The sequence below is a fragment of the Cupressus sempervirens genome, chromosome 2 (genome assembly GCF_028749045.1).
Source record: "Cupressus sempervirens isolate cs-2001-9-10 chromosome 2, ASM2874904v1, whole genome shotgun sequence".
Lineage (NCBI taxonomy): Eukaryota > Viridiplantae > Streptophyta > Pinopsida > Cupressales > Cupressaceae > Cupressus > Cupressus sempervirens.
In genome coordinates, this window is record NC_143119.1 from 718,203,350 (window position 1) to 718,219,139 (window position 15,790).

A 15,790-nucleotide genomic window follows, 5' to 3' on the forward strand; every position below is an offset into this window, starting at 1 on the left:
AAGGAGGTTCTTCTCAGTCTTATCTTCAAGGACCTGATGCTTTGATACCAATTTTTAGAATATATAGTCCACTAATATAATCGAGAGCGGGGGGGGGGAGGGGAGGTGAATCGGTTTTACAACTATCATAATAATATTTTACTTTAAGCAATCTTTAACCATATGAGTAATGTTGACTGAAACTACAACAAGATACTCATACACAATTAGCACTAGATATGTTAATTAGGGAAACCCTTAACCAGAGGAAAAACCCCAGTGGGGATGGTACCCACAAGATGATGTATTAATATAAATATTCCTTGTTAGAGGATAGACCCTAGTAGGAGTCTGATACAACATTTAATACATATGAGTCCTTGTTAAGAGAATTTGAATCCTTATTAGGAGATTCCAACTCTGTTAGGAGTTGTGGGAGACAATTGGAACCATTGCCCAAACAACTTCAAGGTTAAGATCAATGAACCCACTGTCCAAATGATCTTTGTATTATTTCTTATAGAATAATACAACTGAAATATACTTCCTTCCTCTATCAAAATCCTGTTAACTAGAGTTCTGCTCCTTCAAATCTTGTAACTAGATCTCATACTACACATCCAATGATCCCTTGGATCACTTACACACATTTAGTAAGTATTATGCTCCTTCTCACACTTCACACTAATTCACAATTACAATAGCACTGTCGGCTCACAGTCTATACAAAACTTCACATGTGTGAAACCATGTCTTGTGCACATGCTATTGTCACCACACAATTTTCCTCTATCACTATGTAATTGTTCATCACTTCATCACATCTCAGATGAAAGATAGGGATAGATCATCATAACTCTATTTTCCAATACTTTGTTTATGTAGTGCTTCTAGTAAATCAAATGTAACTTTTGTATACCATTGAATGAAACTTAGTCCTCTTAACCATGTCATCAAGACAACCTCAGGAACATGTCATCCACTACAGATCATCTAAAACTTCCTTATCTTTTTCCCATCATAAGATTGATGATTTCCATTCTTCTAGTCTTTAAAAAATTACTATTATGTTGACATCGATGAAAAATGTAGTCATGAATGCAACATATCAATACTCTTCAATGATTAGGATACTCCCCCAATTTAGTATCATCAACATTCATGCTAACACCTTCTACCAATGATTTGCATGATTTTATTGTACTAGAGGCTCATAGCACATTATGTTGTGCATCTCAGGGTTAAGAAGTTACATATAGATTTAAGATAGTTTAACCATTGGCTAGACATGAGTTGTAGATTGTAAGTGTCATTGTTAGTTTCCTAGAGTGCCAGAGGATGAAGGTAGAGCACAACCATCTCAATGGACTTTTGTAGCCACATGAGATACTTGAGTGGAAGTGGGACATTATTTATATGGACTTCATTATTGACCTTCTTATGTCTTCTTTCCACCATGATGCTATATTAGTGATGGTTGACCTGTTAGAAATTTCCCACTTCTCACTGGTTCATACTGTTAGAAATAGATAATACTGGGGGGGGAGGTGAATTAGTATTATAAAAACATTTGCCCACAACTGAATATTATTAATTACTTTACAACATGAATTTGAAAGTAAACCAACAATTTTGAACATTAAATAAATTCTTACACAAAGAGAACTCATAACACCATAGTTTGTTAACTAGGGAAACCACGACCAAGGGAAAACCTGATGGGGGTAGTACCCACAAAATGATCCACTAAACAAGAAAAATTATGTTAAGGATATTGACCTTTTTAGGAGTTTATGAATTACATATAGTGTCTTGGTCCTTGTTAGAGGACCAGGCCCTTTTAAAATCTTCAACCTTATTTGGAGTTGGTACTACAAAATGTATGCAAGAAGAGCCCATTGCCCAAACATGCAATTATACAATGTAGTTCTTATACAAAAGAGATAGATACAAAATCCTCTTTACTACTGACTATTTTACTTTGCATATCTCTGATCTTACATCCGAATTTCCTTCAAATATGTTTTCATATCCTATACATAGTTCACATTCTTCACATTACTTTGCAAGTTATGATTTCTTACATATATCTTTCATTTTTACAAAACTCTATCTAGTCGGCCTTAATGCTTTCACACACTTGGCATATTATAAAGATAACTCTTGCTAACATAGGGTTACTATCTAGAATGTTGTCCCTAATTAGTTAAGTAATTATTTCGTGCCCAAAATAATTCCTTAACCTTTAATTTACATTTTTACTAATGTGCCATGTTCTGCTCTATTTTATTGTCTTTACTAGTAAAACCAATATATCTGATGTCAAAGTATTTGTACCATACTGCACACTTAACCATGTTATTAGGACACTCTGTACTACCTATCTTTAAATGTGCATGTGCCAAATATCACTTTAGACTGCACATTACGAAAAACTATCTCTATACTACCAGTGAAACTATCTAACACTTAGACAATTTTCTGTCATAGACTATGAGATCTTTAACTATACATTCTTCCATCTCATCCTAAGATATATGTTGCCATAAATGATAACCCTAACTCATCCTACTTAGCCATATTTCCAAAAATTACACCCTTTGGCATTGATGGCAACATATGGAAAAATTGGTTAAGTCCCAAAATGTTATATAAAACTTTTTCAAAATTGGCCTTTACAAAAATTTCAAAACTTCAAAATACAAAATTTGTGGATTATTTCATTTATAACCATCTTTCCTCCTATTACAATATAATACTAATCCCCCTTAGTAGATTACTTTTACTCTATACACTTTCTTGTATTCTTGTCCTCATACATTTTTCTTGTATTCTTCTCCCCCTTTGACATCAATGACAAAAGTGTCAAAACTTGTATCCATGTCAAAATTTTGGTTCATTACTTCTTCACTAGGTAGATAGATGAGAGATACAGTCTATAAAACTAACTGTTAGACTCTTCAAGTTCTTCTCTCATGTGTCTTTCACTCCTCTAATATGTTGAGGAGAGTGAAGAAACTATAAAATCCAATCTCCACTACATTCAAGTCTACATAAATGAATTTATCAAAGGATGTCTTTTCTACTAGACAATCCTCTACCTACTACTCAATTGTGCTAACCTTTACTGATAAGTGTTCTCTCAGAATTGAGAACCTTTTGGTGATCTTTTATTTGTTGAGTTCTAACATACTTTTTTCATCATAAGTCTTTCTAACTCATGTTTCAATTCCTTGAATCTTGACACCGAGTTGGTTGAGTTGATCTGCTAATGCTTTGACTTCATCATGCTTTTTGTTTAGCTCCTCATCAATGTCCATGTCCTTGGTGAAATTAAAGGACATGACACATTTGGTATATAATGTCTTGCCTTCAAGTTCACACATCCTTAACTCCTTGATGCAAGCATTGAGAGATCCTAAGTCATTTCTAATGTTCTAACATATAGTGTCAAACATCTAAGCATCATACTTCACTTGGGCCTGAGCTGCTACTACCTCTAAAAAATTTGTGAATTTAACATCAAATGCATCAATCACTGGCTTAGCTCTATCCTCTAGATTAGGATTTAATAATTTTACTCTTAGCAAGCCTTGTAACTTATCAGTTACATCAATAAGATTTTTATGTAAACTCTTTGCTTGTTTGTTCTTGTTGATAATCTTTTTGAGAGATGATATCTAATGTAACACCAGTACTGGGGTGCATTGGGACAAGTTTTTAGGACGAGGGAAAATGAGCCTCATTTTTTTTTTAATGATGACAAGGGGAGGAAGGGGCATAGAGGGGCCTTGTATAGCATACATATAGAACTTGAAATGCTTGTTATGAAATGATGTTTCAGCACCCAAATTAAAATACTTGAACATAGAAAAATTGCAACATGACCTAGAACCATTGAACATTCAACATAGTAACATGTTACATACCCAATAGTAACATTTAAAAATCAAAATTCAAATAGAAATCCAAATCTCCATGCCAACGACAACATGGTTGCAGAATGGCAAAGGTGGGGGTACTTGGGTACACAAGTACCCGATGCGGGGATGTCTTGGGGATGTGTACTTGAGGTTTAGAAGAGGGGTGCGAGTCCCCATGTAAAATTGATGATATCAACTCTATTCGATCATCATCATTTGACTCTAGTGTAGCTAGGATGAAAGTTGTGTTGGGTGCACTTGCCTTCTCATCCTCTTATTCTTTCTTCTTCCTTTGTTCTTCTTCTTCCCTATTATTTTCCTCATCCTCTTTCTTTTTCTCATCTTCCTTCCTCTTGATTTATTCTTCCTCTTTCCTCTTCTTTTCTTCTTCTTCCCTCTTTTTCTTCTCTTCTTCTTTTTTCATCCTCTTTTCTTTTTCTGCCCTCTTTTTCTTCTAGTAATGCCAATGAAGAGTAGGATGAAATAGTCCTCAATGCAAAAGAGTTTAATGTTGAGGCATGCACCTTTAATTTGTTCTATGCACTTGTAAGTATATTGAAATATTTGAACTTGTTGCACATTTAACATTTGGAGCTAATGTGGTACAATTCAATTATTTTTGTGTATACAAACAATTACTAAATGTCATTTCACAATGACATTTATTCATACTTTTAACTAAAAATAGTGCATCAAATAAAATTGAAGGAAAATTAAGTTACAACTATAATATTTGTATTAATAATAGGTTAGATTAATGTGTCAATTTAGACTATGATGTGACACCAATTTTTATGTAGCACACCACCAATATACATTCTCCTTTACGTTAAAGACATTTTTTTTATTCTACTAAAAATTGGTAAAAGATTATGCATTTTCAAATTTAACAAATAATATTTTTATAAGCTACAAGTATTATTTTCTAGTAGAAACTGACAATAGATTATACATTTACAATTAGAAAATTACATCCTTGAAGTTTATAATTTAAAAGAGTGAGGAATGTCTTATCTAATTTTTTTTTTATAGCTAATAGAATTTGAAAATATGATTAAATTTGAATTTAATCAATGTCACTATTTAATCAATAGTTTGAATTAATCATTATATTTATAGATCTTAATTAATATTAACTATTATATTAGATAAAATATAACTATTTTATTCAAAACATATATTGATAATAAGAATCTTATTGAAGAAAGGAAACATTGATTTTTTTTTCAATTAGTGAGTTGTTTCAACTATAGCCTTTTTGTTAAACAAGAGCTCTGGTTGAGCTGTAGTCACTTCCTTGTGAAAGGTTAAAAATAAGAAGAGAAATAGAATATCAAGAGGAGGAGATGTGGTTAGAGTTAAGTATATTATATACAAGAGAGCAAGTGTGTAATGCCCCACTCGAGAACCTAAGAGAAATAAACCTAACATGTTACAATGTTTATTGAACCATTTTTTTGTAATAAGTTTAAACAACACCAAAGTAACAATAATGTGGAAGCAATATATACAAACACATCAATTACACATAAGAAAATTACAAATATAGTTTCCATTCCTCAAGGTTTTCTTCACATTGAGTCACATTAAAAAGTTTGTATTAATTAGTTTAAGTCTCAAGTACACAATCTCCTAATCATAAAGAAATAACATATACATTATCACATAAGAAAATGCATAAGTAAAACTAATAATATGAAAGCACATCGGCCATTGCACATGTCACAAGATATGTGAAAATAGATAGAAGTATATCAATACACAATACAATATCTTGTAGGATCTCAAAACACATGACACATAGCTATATCAAATGAATAGAAGTCTCCAAGATAAGAATAAGAATGATAATGGTACTATTGTATCAACAAGCATCCCACATCTAGCAATGTAAGGGGGACCCAAATGGTAAGAAGACACTACCTCTCAATAGTGTGGTCACCTAATTAGGCTCCCACTCCTGCCGTGCAGAAGAGATAATGTACGATGCACACATACATAATCAAATCATAAAAATAATCCTAGGAAAGGAATCATGATAGACAAAACTACCTCAAGGGTAACAAAAACTATGCAAGAAGAAGAGATAATCCAAATTGAAAGGACACTCACTCCAAACCAACATGACATATCAAAATCAACAACTATACCAAGTACAAATCAAATACCAAAATAAAAAAGATACAACCACCTCCAAAACAATGTCAAGTGTCACAAGCACAATAACCAACAAATAACAATTGTCATCAATAAAAGTAAACCACCAATTAGTAACTCCAACAATAAAAACATCATCAATGAATAATTGGCATTCATTAATAAAAATTAATTGTCAACGATAACTGACATCCAATTAATAAATAATAAGTCACAATAAATACACCATCAAAAGTAATATCTAACAAGTATAACACTAGAGGCAAATATAAAAAACCATAAAGGAGAATTAGACTACATACTATAGAGTGTTATCATATGAGCCAACTCTAAGGTTACCCTGGCAGTCTCTCAAGATCCCTACCCCCTAGTGACTCTATGCAGAACCAAAATACCCTCTCGTAAAGATAAAGAGACTAGTCATACTTCTCAAGGTATCATCTCATTCTCATCATTAGTCTATACAAGCACTCAAGGCATGGACAAGGAAAAATATCTAACTTATCTTTTAAATTTATCTCAAGGCATGGATGAGAAAATTATTTTAATTACTATGTTATCACTTGTTACACAACTTACAATGAGTTACCCTGGAAGCCACTTTGGGCCATGACCCCCATTACAAGTCAATCACATAGACATGCATCTAGACTACCTTCCTAAAACTCACAAATCATAATTGTGTCTCATACCACAAAAGTAATATTGATCAAATTAGGTTCCTTAACAAGCAACCCAAAAATAATAATGGTTCTCAAAACCCAAGTTCTCATAAATGCTCAATAGCATAAAGCTCATAAAACATAAATCTTAATTCAAATCATAAAGTTCATCATGACATCCAGTCAAATAATCATAAAAGACATCTAAAAAATGCCTCTAGTTCACATCCTAATTTGGCCAACTAAACAACCCAAAAAGAAAAACTATCACGAAAATCAACACCACAAGACTATAAATAGAATATAAGAAAAGACATAGTTTTCAGCCACATGATTTAATTTCTTCAATTTCTCTTGTTTAGTTTAGGTCATAAGGATGTGTTTAAAAATAAAATAAGAATATACATGTTAATATAAATTATTATGCTGATATACTTATTTAAATCAATAAACTTGTTTAAATGTCATAACTCTTTGTGCATATAAAATACCATGCAACATTATCATGTTAAATAATCTTAAATCATAAATGATTTAGTTGATAACATAAGTGTATATTATTAAATTAAATTTATTAAGATCAATTTCATTTCTAAAATATTAATTTGAATTATACTAAGTCTAATATTAATATTTATGTTTCCTTTAATTCATGATGCAACTAAAGATTACTTAAACTAGAAATTATAATTATAATTAAGTTATTTACAATTTCTCTCATAATATTAAATATTTGTAACTAGAAGATTATATAATGAACTCCACTACAACTTCTCTTAAATATAAATAAATCACAATTATATATTTATTAATTTCTCATTTACATTAATAAATATAAAATCATTTATATGCAACTAATAGTTTAACTAAACTTAAAGATTCTTTAATACCAACATCCACTTTATAACTAAATGAGTAGTATTAATTAATTTTTAAAATTAATACATAATAATAAAAAAATTTGGCAAGAGCCTACAACACAATGGTAAATTGTGAGCCTCTTACCCAAGATGTCTTGGGTTCGAATCTACTCGAGCATAATAAATAAAAATAATAATTAATTACAATACATAATAACTAATCTTGGCTTTGGCCTCTTATCAAATAATAATTTTTAATTAATATTTTTTTAATTTTTGGAATTAATAACTAATTCCAATTTTTATTGTTTTAATAATAAATCTAAAAATTAAATTTTATAAATTAATAAATAATCATTGAATTTTTTTAAAAAATAATTTAAAATTATTATTTATATTAAAAAGAATTTGAAAATTGAATTTTCCTAAAAAGAATAGATTTATGTAATTTTTTATTTTCACACGGCTAAGATCTTCTAAAACATGCAATCATAATTTTTTATTAATTTTCTATCTTGAATGCATTTTTTTTCAGAAAAATTTTCAACCAACAATTTTGTTTAAATTGGACACAATTATATGTTTTGCTTGATGAATCTTTACAAGGGTTTCTATTGAAGTTTTTAGATAATTCTCTTTCAAACTCTAACTGATAATAATCAATGTTCTTCTTTAAAATTTAATGTTGATTTTTCTTTGGTTGCTCAGATCTTGAGTTTTCTAAATTAATTTTTAACAACATGATTCTACCGTTTACATTTGATTGTGGTTTTCGAACAATGCACGAATCAATTCTATTTCTTTATTGCAAATCAAAATTACTTCCATATTTTATCCTATGAATTTCAGTAGTATGACAAACATGAGGTAGACAGATCTTCCAAAATAATTTCAACAAATGAGTTCTCAAATCCTACCTCAATCTGATAGCTAAAATTTTGGACAATCTAGTAAATGCATGCAAACCCAAACCCTTTGAAACTTTCAACAATTCTTTTACTTCAATTCCAAAATTTTCTCCCCAAAATATGTGTGTAGAAATGAGCTTGATTCTCTTAATAAAGAGTTTAACTCTACCTAGGGTTTCCAATTATTGAACATGCAAATGTCTCTCTTAAAAATAAACTTTTATTATTTATTTCTTTCATGCACGCTTAAAAGAACTTTTTAATTAAAATTTTCTTTAATTTTCTTTTCCTCCACTTTATTAATTAGTGTAAGCACTATTTATAAAGCATGGTCTATTATTTAAACTAATAATAATAATTAAAGCTCATTATTTAAATGCAACTCTAATTTAATTATTTTTAATTAAATAATTATAATAAAATAATATTAAATCTTTAATCTTTTGATATTCTAATTCTCTTTTTATTTAACTTCTTAAATTAAACTTTTAAATTAAATCTTTTAAATAGAAGTACATATTTAATTAATTAAATATCATCATATTCTAATTTCTCTTTAATCAATTTCTCAAATTAGACTTCCAAAGTAAAGCATAAATTTAATTAATTTTTAATTAATTAAATATTCTCATATTTTAATATTTTTAATTAAATAATATTTAATCATTCTCAATATTATATGATTAACTCAAATATTATAATTAAATCATTTACCAAATAAATCACATAGCCAAATCCACATAAAAGCAACATTACCAAAACTCGAAATCAAACAACACATGGAAAGATAAATTCATAGATTTAAAAAGGGTGGAAAGTCAAATACATGTCCTCCTTCTCAGGACAAGAAATTAGGCTATGGTTAGGATTGGACCTGAACATTATCTCTCCATTCTTACCATTGAGTTATTGCAATAGGGCACACTCATCCTGGCAATTCAGGGAGGTCAATGCTTGATACCTGCAATTTGCATAAAAGATGAGCATGTATGTATACATATATGTCTAAGCTAAACAAGCAATGGTAGGGAGTGGTATGCCGTGTAGATCCCGACTACTAGGTAACTACAACTCCCTTCTTTAACCTTGTTAGACACGTCAGATAGAAAAATAAAATAAACATGCACACCATACACATGCAAGTATGGAGTAAGTATTATAATAAATCTTGAGAACAAATCATCACATATTCAAACATGAAAACTCATCATTGTGAATATAAAATACTCATTATTTGATATCATCATGAAAGCAACCACTTTTACTAACTAAGAACCATTAAAGCATCATTAATGTGCTAGTAATCATAATCATCAATCAACATGTGAAATATAATCAACTAAGTAATTCTTTATTGATATGCATGTAATCCAAGTCATGAAATTTTGTCATAATTATAAATCTAGTATCCTTGAAACTAGCATATTCATTAAATAGACATAAAAGACTTTGGTAAATATAATGGAAAAACAAACTATGGGTGGACATTACGAAGTGGAAGATATTTGCGAAAAATTGTAACATCAAATTGGAGACATAAGCATTAGATAGCTAACATGTCTCAATATTATATTTCATGTCCATAAACATTATTCATTAACTAGTGTAATAGTAGCATTTTATGCTAACATATTTTATGCTTCTAGCAAACAAGATTTAGTTAAAAATTGTGATAGTTTTGAAAAAATAATTATGATTTGAGAGACAAAAAATTATATATAAAACAGATAAAAGCTAGTATTGATGCTTTTGTATTTGATTATGAAAATTATAAAATAATATATCTAAATCTAATTATATAATAATATTAATAAAAAAGAATTTTGAACATCTTAAAAAATATTAATAACATTATGTTGAAATTTTTTATAATATCACTATAATTTTTATAGAATACATGTTTTAAAATCACTAAATCAATTATTAAAATTAATATAATAAAAATTCAATAATTTATAATTATACTTGGCATCCGCACTATTTAATAATTAAACAATATTTCAATATTAAGATAGGACATATAAATTCACACCAACTGAATTTCAAAAATGAACTTATTTGGGAAGCATAATGTACTTGCAAACTTAATGAAAATTTCCTCTAAAAAAGTAATGAAATGATACAATAATAAGGTTTTCCTTTTATTTGGATCGTATATTCCTCGACAAGAATGGAGACTTCCAGAAGGCCTCCATGTTAACTCTTTCATTAATATATACACATTTCACATTTTCATTTTACTCAAAGTAAAAAGAAGCAATTGTGTAGCCCATCATTTTTAGTGGAGAAAGTATTGTTACAAACAAGAGACACAAAGTGTCATAGTTCCTACCATATTTGTCATGATTATAGTATGTAGAGTGTGGCAATAAAGGGTGAGATGGAGGAATAAACTTTTTAATTTGAAAGAATGCAAAATGTATTAGAACAACATTCTTTATATCCTTTGATGTTTTAGAGGTTGAACTAAATTTAAACCATATTAAAATTAATTGTAATTGTACATAGAACTTAAGAACTAAAGACAATGGAGAAACATAGACAATTACATTATGAATTGATGTTTGTAGTTGAATGCGAGTAGATAAGTTATAGCTCTTACCAAGTGCAAATTACTTCTTTGTGTCATTAGTATTTTAACATCAATGCCTTTACAAAAAAAGTTACAACAAACTCTAAAATTAGTTAAGAGGACTAGATAATAAATGATATTGTGTGATGTGCTCAACATAATACAAGGTTTACTTTTCATATTGTAATGAACTTGGTGTTAGGAATGCTTTTGTAGAATAACTAAACAACAAAAATATTGATTTTTTAAATTATGAAACAAGAAAAATGGGTCATACTTTCAATCTACTTTGAAATTTATCACAGTCAATTGTGATTTCTTAAAATAAGCTATTATACTCTATACATATACAAAGAGAAGAAATTTAGAGCATTGTAAATGTTTAATGACACGGTTTAATTAAAAAAATGAGTAAGTCTAAACTCTATCATAGAAAACTCAAAAGTGTATAAGAATTTTATAACAAAATGAAATTCTTTAACTTCAAGAGTTTTGAGACTGGAAAGCGTCTTCATAAGCACTCAAGAAATGTTATTCAATTTCACTAAAAAAAATCATGCATACATTACAAGGCAATACATTTTTTGCATTATTGGTTTTTCCATGAGAAGTCTTGAGATAATAAATAAAATTTCTACAATATTATCTTGAATGCAATTATAAAGTTGTCATAAATGTGTTGTGAACAAATGGATCATTGAGATCTTGTGCAAGGTTAAACAATACCAACCAAAACCCTAACAAAAGCATAAGCATGTTATGACTAAATTCTACATATAGAAAAGACATCCACAATTTAAATTGCTTATTCTTTATATCTTGGAGTCTCCAGTACAATAAATTTTATTTTATTTTTAGCATGTTTGCAATGTAAGACATTAGAAACCAATTGTTTATCCTAAAAGAACAAATTATATGATTAAAAAACTAGAGAAATTGAAAATTATGAAACAATTTTTTTTTTACAAATATTTAACATCAAATAATTCTTTATTTAAAAAAAAACTACAATTAATTGTCATCTTTATACACTATTTTTATTTATTTAAAAAAATATTTAATCAATAACTTGACAGTAAAAAATGGTATAAGATATTTTAAAATTTAAATACATAAACAATAAACATAATTATACGTACAATAACTACCATTTTAAAATTCTTTGTTACATTATTATTTAGTTTTTATTACTTGTAATTCTTTTAAAAGATAACATTTTAAGGGAAAAATAAATTACAAAATTTAATGAATTAGTACATTCTATTATTATTAATTTGGCTAATGGTAAAGTAAAGTGTTCTGTAACATATCTTTTATAATAATTAATTGCACAATTAATACAAAAAGTTAGAATTTTAAATTTTCATTGATTTTTAGTTTTAAAAATTAAATTTCTCCATTATTATTTAGTAGGTCCCAATAAGATTTCAATTAAATACTAGTCTTGTTTTTCAAAAAATAAAATTAAAATGTTTAAACTTTATAAAGAATTTAAATTGTAAAATTCTTGAAAATGTTTAAAATTGATAAAGAATTTAAATTGTGAAATTCTTGAAATGATAAAGTAAATGTAGTGTCACATTATCTTTTATGATATTTTCAATCATATTAATTGCACAATTAATGTTAAAAGTTAGACCTTTAATTTTTTTTTGATTTTGTGGTTTGAAAAATTAATTTTCTCTCTTACTATTATTAGTGAGAGCCAATAAGATTTCAGTTAAATGACTTTTTTTCATTTCAAAAAATAATAAAAAATGTTCAAACTTTATAAAAAACTTAGAACCTAAAAAAAACTTGAATCTTATTGGTTAAACTAATATATTTTATAGTTTTTAATTGCATCTAATGGATGGAATGCATGAACTAATAATAAATGTATTCTTATCGCTTCCTTATCTTGTTTTTTTTCAATTGAGAAAAAAGGGAAATTTTCCCAAGGAAATTGGTCTAGAACCAATTATAATTTAGAAATTAGAAATATCTAAATAAATTAAATAATAATATGTCCAGAACCTTAGTATCAAACGTTATTTTTCTTTCATGAAAAAATTAATTTAATTCGATGGGGGCTATCAAAACATTAGTTGTCTACCTTATATATAAGACAAAGACTAACAATATAGTGAATCTTAATAAATGAAAGAAATATTAATAACATTTCTCAATTAATGAGTAATTTTGACTCTAAAAAATTAGAATTTAATTTTTACCCTCATTGTAAATTGATTCCCTCACTACCTTTAACTATCCATATAGGTAGTAACATCACATTAATTGACAAACAAAATGATTAATGAATCTTTCTTCTAGTGGAAGCTTTACTATTGCTCTACCCATAGATCTCATTAAACTACAATTTTAAGGACTTTGTTAAGAATGAAAATAAAATGTTCCTCATAATGCAAGTGTCATGATTGTGCTCTTAAAAAAAGAGCCATTCAGAGACAATGACATTACTTTGTGAATGATACATTTGAAGTAATTTATCCAGTCACTTTATCAAACCCCACCTTAAATTCCGTTTCCGCACTCCTCTTATGAAGCTTGTTCCTTCCCCAAACTTTGTTTAAGCTCTGCTACAGACCTGCTAATACTTGTTGCAGAAATGGAGTCGGACAAAACTATGATTTTTTCATTGATGGGCCTCATGTCGCTGCAATCCAGAACCCTGCCCGAACTGCTTCAACAGCTTTACAAGCTATGGAAGAAGTATCGAAAAAATCGAGGTGCATCTGCACACATAGAAATCCCTGAATTCGAAGAATCTTCTCTCAACTCCTGCAACGAAATATATCGTTCCGTGCGAATGTATTTGAGCAGCCTTGATGCAACGGCAAATGCATCCAAAGTCTCCATAACTCGGTCCAAACGAAGAATGAAGCCTGTATTTAACCTGCCTTCACAACACACTGTAAATGACGAGTTCAATGGAGTCCATATGCAGTGGAAGCACGTTGTGGAGACCGAGGAAGTGCAAGAAACGAGAAGAACAAAGAGAAAATACGTCCTCAAAATTTCAAAGGAAGACAGAGCTAGGGTTTTATCGTCCTACATCGACCGCATTTCAGAGATCGCAGACGAAGTGAAGAGGCGGAGTCGGAGTAGGAAGCTTTTCAGCAATGAAAGCAGAGATATTTATGGAAAATGGAGCTCGGTTGCTTTCAAAAATCCCTCGACTTTTGAAACCCTAGCTCTCGAACCCTCGCTGAAAGAGAAGATTAAGCTGGATCTGGACTTTTTTGTGCAAAGCAGAGATTTTTACCGCAGGACAGGGCGGGCTTGGAAAAGGGGTTATCTTCTGTACGGGCCTCCTGGTACGGGCAAATCGAGCCTCATTGCCGCCATTGCAAATTACATGAACTATGATGTTTACGATCTGGAGCTCACTGCGGTTTGCGACAATTCGATTCTTCGTCAGCTGCTGCTTGCAACTTCGAGCAAATCTGTTATTGTCATCGAGGACATTGATTGTGCTGCGGATTTGCCTAAAAGATCAGCCTTCAGGGGATCTTCTGGGATTCAGAATGACGGATCTGGAGACTGCGAAGGGGGTTCTTCGGCTTCTTCATCCATTACTCTTTCTGGTTTGCTTAATTTTGCAGACGGGCTCTGGTCCAGCTGCGGCGAAGAGAAGATCATGATTTTCACGACAAATCACAAGGAGCGACTCGATCCTGCGCTGCTCAGGAGCGGCCGGATGGATATGCACATTCTTCTGTCTTACTGTGGATTTGAGGCATTTAAACAATTGGCCTTTAATTACTTGGACTTGGGGGATCATTTTCTGTTTTCGTCTGTAGAGGAAAAGATGAAATCCGGCGGGAGCTTGACTCCTGCAGACATTTGTGAAATTCTTTTTCAGAATAAATCTGATCCTGATGCTGCCATTAGGGCTGTAATTGGTGCTCTAGATGCAACAATTTCCAAGGTAAGTGAGGAAGTGATTGACTCTTCTCAAGATGAAGATGAGGAGAAATCGCCATTGTCTCCGTCGTCGGCATCATCATCTTCATCTGAGGAATGAGTAGAGGCAGAGCTTTCTGGATTGTGGGCTGAAAGCGCTCCAGGTTCGAATCTCAGGAGTTAAAGGTTATTCTGGCATTGGTTTAAGATATTTTAGTGAAAGAATGCCGATGCTTACTACTACTACTACTTTTTTTTTTTCGTTTTTCCCCTATATTAGTGAACTTGTGAAGCAAGATAAGAAGAGAAATATTATATTTATATATGTATATATAAACCTAGGACTTTTGAAAGTATAAGAATGCATATAAGATGTATAAACTTCGAACTGTCTTTCTAATTGTTTTTTTTCATGAGTGAAAGGACATCTTAGTTTTTTTTTATTGGCTGATTAAGTAAATGGTTCATGTACCCAATGCTATTATTACGAAGTCGAGAGGCTTTCTACAATGGAAGCATTCATCAATGTAAACTTTTGTTACTTTTAAAAAAAATTGACGTTCATTTAAGTGTCATATATTTTATAATTATTTTTACATCTGTTCATTGCAAATGTAACTGATAATAATGCATGTTCAAAATGTAATATCAAAGATTAAAGAGTCAACTGCTACAAACAATAACCCCCGTGCTTTAAGAATTTTGATTAATATTTAATGAGAATGGAGGAGAGTGGATGGAGTAGTAGATTAAGTTTATTCATAACCAATGCCTGTAAAAAAGATGATTGGAGAGTATTATTCAGCGAGCAACAAATTTCATT

At 29.8% G+C, this 15,790-nt stretch overlaps 1 pseudogene across 1 annotated transcript; it reads left to right on the top strand.

Moving 5' to 3' along the window:
- The first annotated feature begins 13,467 nt into the window (after positions 1–13,467).
- LOC149575392 (AAA-ATPase At4g30250 pseudogene) lies at positions 13,468–15,542 on the top strand (annotated as a pseudogene). The gene has a single exon (XR_016360166.1). The product of XR_016360166.1 is annotated as an AAA-ATPase At4g30250 pseudogene (transcript).
- Positions 15,543–15,790: the final 248 nt, after the last annotated feature.